This window comes from Triticum aestivum, chromosome 4A (assembly GCF_018294505.1).
Source record: "Triticum aestivum cultivar Chinese Spring chromosome 4A, IWGSC CS RefSeq v2.1, whole genome shotgun sequence".
Lineage (NCBI taxonomy): Eukaryota > Viridiplantae > Streptophyta > Magnoliopsida > Poales > Poaceae > Triticum > Triticum aestivum.
The window spans coordinates 702,009,879-702,017,079 of NC_057803.1; positions in this window are offsets into that span (position 1 = coordinate 702,009,879).

The window sequence follows — 7,201 nt, forward strand, 5'->3', positions numbered from 1 at the left end:
CACATCAGGAAGTTAAATCGAGCACGTCTACGTAAGGAGGCGAGCTCGGGATCGAGCAAACAACAAGCAGCTGTCAAAAAATGCGGGAAAACCATTCCCCAGCTGAGAGAACAGGCGGCGCAATCGATCCCCTCTCTTGTTGTGCCAACAACACGTGACAGTACGCGCGCCCAATATTATTGTGGGCAAACAGTTTACGTTCCCGAGGTGGGCAATGTGGTAATAACCAAGGACCATATAATGCAGGCTGAAGTTCTCAACATCACTGTTGGACAACTCCTCGAGATCGAGCCCATGCATGTGCTTACAGAGGATGAAATAAAACGGAAATATGTCCCGGGCCAACCTTTGGTCGAGCCAGACAAGGTCAAGAACCTCCCAATGAGAATGTATGAATTGCATCAATGGTACATGAACATTACCAAGATTTCCAATCGATTGTCCCTCATGGTGAATGTCAAGGAGGAGCATTACTTCCATGAGAAAGCTCTGTCCGTTGAGTATTCTGAACTATTTCAGTTATACAATCAAGACGCACTCGACAAATCTATCGTCAGTTGCTATTGTCTGTAAGTGATTTCTTTCTGTAATTTAAGTCTCAAGCTAGCTGTAGTGATCTTTTTGATCAATCATTACCTGTAATTATCCTCACTATATTCTTTTCTGTGGTATTATGCAGGATGAAGATGTATGAAATGAGAAAAGGTGGACGCTTTGGCATTGGGTTCATTGACCCAAACACCGTTAATGAATACACATGGCTAATAAATCCACATCATGAAAAGGCCGTAGAGGACAACATGCTAGAGTTCTTGAAGCGCCTCAAATACAATGAAGATATACTACTTCCTTACAACTTCCAGTGAGTCACACTGTCTTGTACTACAAATTCTCTGTTTTTGCCTACTAGCTAGCTACATGTTTTTGCTTACATATGTCCGCTTAATTAAGACATGCAAACGTGTGTGCATGCAGATTTCACTGGATCTTGTGTATCATTAAAGTTGACGCCGGAACAGTTGAAATACTGGACTCACTACTCAAAGCAAATACTGACTATAACATCTTGTTTGGGATACTCAATAGGTAATTTCAATCATTATTAACTATATATCTCGGCCTATTTAGTTCGTCATTTCATGATATGAACTATTTAATAACCCCTTTATTCATTTTCTTTGTCGGCGGGCAGGGCTTGGGCAAGGTTCATCAGCGTCATGGAAGGCGAATGAAAAAAAGCTTAAATGGTTTCGACCCAAGGTAAGTAATTAAGTAGTACTAGCTAGCTAGCTAGCTGCCATCTCTTTAATTATCATGCTTGATTAATTATTATCTGATCAAATTCCATTCTCGTAAAGGCCCTGAAGCAGGCGCAGGGGACTGATCTGTGTGCATTCTGCGTTTGCGAGAACATTCGTATGATGGCGTCCGAAAGGAGCAGATCTCAAAGACAGGAATGGGTACGCTTGTCAGAACACTATTCACAATTTTTACACCATTACCGATATCTAGTCACACACCTAATACACATGCATATTGATCTCCTTCTTAACAGTTCAAAGAGGTGCGGGAGAAGCTCCTAGAAACGGAGCGCGTAGAGGCACTTCAAGAGGAAATAGCGGGATTTTTGCTCGACCAGGTCATAAATCCGAAGGGAGAATACTATTACCCGCTACCGCCCCCATGAAAACCACTTCCAATTGCAATCGTGCTCCGAAGGCACCAATTAGGCTAATGCCACTGGCTCCGAAGTCAACATGCATATGTAGGAGAAAATGTATATAGCTATACATGTGTATATGTGTGAATTAATTAATATGTTGTTTGTGAGACATTGATGATATATATATGCATGATTGGTTCTACTACAAATTATATATATATATATATATATATATATATATATATATATATATATATATATATATATAACGTGTACAATGTGTAGTATCGTAAAATACCAGCAAACGAAAAAGAATTAAAATGGAAACACAAAATTAAATGAAAAAGAAATCATAAAACTAAAAAAACCCCAAACCTTATAGTACCGGTTGGTCTTACCAACCGGTACTAAAGGGCTCCAGGCCCCCGGAGCTGGCTCGTGCCACGTGGTTGCCCTTTAGCACCGGTTCGTGCTGAACCGGTACTAAAGGGGAGGGGGGCTTTAGTGCCCACACTTTAGTGCCGGTTATGGAACCGGCACTAAAGGGCCTTACGAACCGGTGCTATTGCCCGGTTCTGCACTAGTGTGCTTAGCTTTAGGCCTTGAGGAAATAGTGTAGACTGCACGGAGCTATGTGAAGTTTTCGTCCGAAACCCTGATAGCTCCGTGCAGTCTACACCACTTCCTCAAGGCCTGAAGCTAAGCAACGTGCAGGTGAGCATTGCCCCTCTCCTTCATCATCTCTCCATTCAGGGCTTATAAACCGCTGCGAGTGCCTCTCGCTTGGCGAGGTGGGACTAGAAAACAGCTGCAGAAAGAATCAACTAAAAAACTCTTTTACCGGTTCATGCCACGAACCGGTACTAAAGTTGCTCCTGGGGCCCCAGCCTTAGAACTGGTATCAAATGAAATGCCTTTCTAACAGGCTTAGAACCGGTACTAAAGGAATCAACTAAAAAGCTTTTATAAACCTCTAGTATTATTGAAACTAAAATTATATAGAATTTATGCAACTAAAATTATCAAAGTATTTTCTGTTCAACACATTAAAAGCAAAAAGAATTTTCATAAAATAAATACAAAAAGCAAAAAAATAAAATAAAACAAATAAGTATAAACAAAATAAACTTTTATAAATAAGTAGAAACAAAACAAAATAAAATAAAATATATAAGTAGAAACAAAATAAAATAAAATTTTATAAAATAAATAAGTAGAAACAAAGTAAAATAAAATAAAATAAACTATAATGAAAAAAATTCCACCTACTGGGCCACCACGGCCTGAATACGACTAGAAACCCACCCATGGGCCAGGATTCGGGCCCGCAGAAGGCCCAGTAGGTCCACAGGCAGATACAGTGTGTTTAGGCCCGTCAGCCTGCATTCGAGAGGAGCTCGAGAGGGCAGCTAGAGTGGGGCTTATAAACCACTCCGAGCCCCTTTCAACTAGCGAGGTGGGACTAAAGTTTTGGCCGCGGTAGCAGCACCCACCTTTTGCCCCGGTTGGTGGCACTAACCGGGACTAATACCCACCTTGGGTCCCGGTTTATGCCACCAACCGGTACCAATGCGACCCTTTAGTCCCGGTTCGTGGCACCAACCGAGACCAAAGGTCTATGTTTCCCGCCCTTTGGGCTGCTGAAAAGAGACCTTTAGTCCCGGTTGGTGGCACCAACCAGGACTAAAGGGAGCATTGGTCCTGGTTGGTGGCACGAGCTGGGACCAATGCTCCGTATATATAATCGACACTTGTGAAAATTTTCATTCAGTTCTTCGATCCTGCCCCAACGCGCGCCACCAGGCTGCCCTGCCGTTGCCGTCGTCGCCCTGCCTCCGACGCCGTCCCGTGCTGCCCTGACACCGTTGCCGCCCTGCGCCACCCCTGCCCCGACGCCGCCGGCCCTGCCTCCTCTCGTCGCCCGTCGCCGCGCCCCTACCCCACCGTCGCCGTCGCCGTGCCCTACTTCCCCATCATCGTCGCCGTCCCCGTGCCCAGCCTCCTCGTCGCCGCCCCCCTGCAGTGAGCTCATCCTCCTCGTCGCCGCCCCCTGCCTCCTAGCTAATTCAGTTTAGATGTGTAGTTGTATTAATTTAGATGTTTAGTTGTATTAATTTAGATGTTTAGTTGTTGTAATTTGTTCATAAAAGAATATGCAAAAGTTATATTTTTTTCTGTTCATAGATTTTTTTGATAATATTATTGTTGAATATGCAAATGTTTGTATGTTCATATGCAAAGAGTATGTCAATTTTTCTCACAGAATTTTTATGATTTTTTTCTGTTGTAATTTTGTTCATAGAATTTTTATGATTTTTTTCTGTTGTAATTTTGTTCATAGAATTTTTATGATTTTTTTTCATAGAATTTTCTTTGTCAATTTATGTATATGTTCATATTGTGTATGTATAGGAAAATTGTGTATGATCAAAGTCATTTATGTATATGTTCATATTCAGAAGAAAAAGCAGGAGAGGAAAAAGGGAAATAAGAAGAGGAAGAAGGAGAAAAGAAGAAGAAGAAGAAGAAGAAGAAGAAGAGGAGAAATAAATAAGAAGATGAAAAAGAAGAATAAAATAGAAGAAGAAGAAGGAATAGAGGAGAAGAAGAAGAAATAGAATAATATATTATTCTATTTCTTCTTCTTCTCCTCTATTCCTTTCTTCTTCTCCTCTTTTTTTTCTTTTTTTTCTTCGATCTCCTCCTCTATTTCTTTCTTCTTCTCCTCTATTTTTTCTTCTTCTTCCTCTTCTTATTTTTTATCGGGTATGTCGTTGTCGATATACCCCCTCCCTGATTTAAAATAATTAGTTAGAAAAATAATATAACTAGTTAAACTAGTTTATTTCTAGTAAGTACTACTTTATTTTATTTTTAGTAAGTGCTTAGTAGTTGAACTAGTTGATTTAATAAAACTACTTTATTTTACTATTGAAGTAGTTTATTTTTAGTAAGTACTACTTTATTTTATTTACAGTAAGTGCTTAGTAGTTGAACTAGTTGATTTAATAAAACTACTTTATTTTACGGGGGCGTAGGTTGGTGAGGAGTCAGCCCGTCGTTGACCCGATCCTTGTTTGGTGGCGGTCGCTTGGGCCACTGACGGTGCCGAGGCTTCCAGACACGGCGGAGGTGGTACATCACCGTGTCAGTGAGGAGGACGAGTGCGTCCGTCGCTACATGGTTGCGTTGGAGGGCAGGTTCGACAATACCTGGCAGGTTCTTCAGGGATCTCACTGGAGTGATCCTGTAATGGTTCCTTCTTTTTGGGTGTTCATCGCCCGCGCCGATACCCGTCGGGCGCTACGGTTCTAGCTGTATTAGCGACGCTATATGTATGATAGTATTCGAGGTGTATTAGTGATAATATTCGACGATGTACAGACACAAGAGATGATGTAGTTTTGCTTATAATTGAATGCATGCTAATTTGAATACTACTTTATTTTACGATTTGGTTTTGCTTATTGAACGCTCAAATTGGAAAACTGCTCCTACTTTGAATGCTAAAATTGAAGAGCAGGATGCAAGGCGTATGCATTTGATTAGTTGATAGCTTATAGTGTTTTTGTTTTTGCAGAAATCCAGGAGCCCCCTCCATCATCCCCGCCGTCGTCCCCGTCACCGACCCCCCTCCGACCTCGAGGTGAGACCAGCCAAATCTCCATGTCAATATGAGTCCTATAAGATATTTTGAAATGTTTTTGCTCATATTTTCAACCATTGAAATGTAATGGCCATCAAGTTTGAATGCTCATATGATGCAGATAAAAACATGCATATTTCCGTTCCGGCAAATTTCAGGCGCTCGACATGTCCTTTTTTAGAAAGATAATTAAACGATATTTCAGGTTAACCTTAAGTTTGTCGAGTCTCTACCATATATGAGAGGACGAAGAATCCTGACTGTTGTCGTGGGGGTAGCTTATCCTTCGTTCCCGTGTGCTAGACAATTTGGTGTAATGCACTCGGGAACGAAAGGAGGAGCTACCATTACCGACGTTCGCAAATGTCAGAGAGGAATCAGTGAGGGAGAGTCTCGGCCATATATATATGAGAGGACGAAGAATCCCGACTGTTGTCGTGGGGTAGCTTCTCCTTCATTCCCATGTGCTCGGGAATGAAAGGAGGAGCTACCATCACCGATGGTCGAATATGTACACCACGTGAGATGAGAGTTTTCAAGAAAAGACTTGACAGACCGATAGTCAACCCATAATGAATAATAATGATCTAATTTAGGTTTTTTAGTACATATATTTAATTGTACAAGTTTAATATTTGAATTATGAACATAGAAAATGTCGTACTCGGACGACGAAAGTCTCCCGGGGGAGTGCAACTGGTGCCACGACGAACGAGGTCTGTGCGACATGCCTCACCTGGACGAAGATCGGCGCTTCAGCATTAAGCTGGAGGAGACCTTCGATGTTGAAACGGTACGCAACAACGACAAGTGTTATTTTTTCGTAATTAAGCACGACTTCAAATATTTCAACGTGTACTTTTCATCTTTTACAATTCGACTAGCTTATCCCATGCCATGGAAGACGCTGTGTCTTGGAGAGGATGGGTTTTGAAGACCATGAAAGTTCCAAAACAAAGAAAATTCACCTAAGGACCCATCATGGTGTGGATTTTGAAGTAAAGTTGTACAATTTTGAGAGTGTAACCCATTTTGGTTGCAAAAAATGGGAAGCACTTTGCAAGCTGTATGGTTTTGATGATGGTATGCTTGTCACCATGGATCTTGGTGATCCTGAAATCGAGCAAGACAATATGGACATTTGGGTCCTTGTTGATACGCCTCCAATTCTACCGCTATGTGAGTTTCTCAAACATAGTTATTAGCTAATTTATATTGTTTATTTCAAAATAGTTGACAGCTTATTTCCATTGACAGCTTATTTTCATTCTTCAAAGAATGTGCGGAAGATGGTAGACAGAACCTACTACACCGAAGGCTCCGAATTAACTTATCAGGAGAAAAATCATCTGATCGCATTTTGTACTGATCTTGAAAATTACAATATCTACAATCAAACTCCTCAACATTATGGTCAATATGTGTCACTAATGCACGTGTTGAACTACAGTAACTTCCATGAAGATGCCCTGATAAGATTTTTTACTATTACGATGTCCGTGCATCTTTTGCATACTTCTAAAACTAGTACATCATTGCTAACTATGAAGTTATTACTATGTTTTTCAACAGAGAATCCCGATGGCTTGTGTGCCTCATTTGATGTATCAGAATGTTAGCCTTGATGTTTTGAACATACAGTCAGGTCATCCTACGAATCTTAAATGTCCATACCAGATTTCTAAAAGAAATGGAGACATGGAAATCAAAGAATGGAAAAAATGTATGGATAGTCGTAACGAGGTTCTTGGAAGCAAAAGGAAGCGAAGCACGAGAATTGGAGACAGTATGATCTCCATTCTCCATAATGGAGAGTCGGGGTCTATATTGTTTTATGCTATTTTACCTTAAAGAGGGTATTTAGGTCCTACCTAATACTGATGATCATGTGC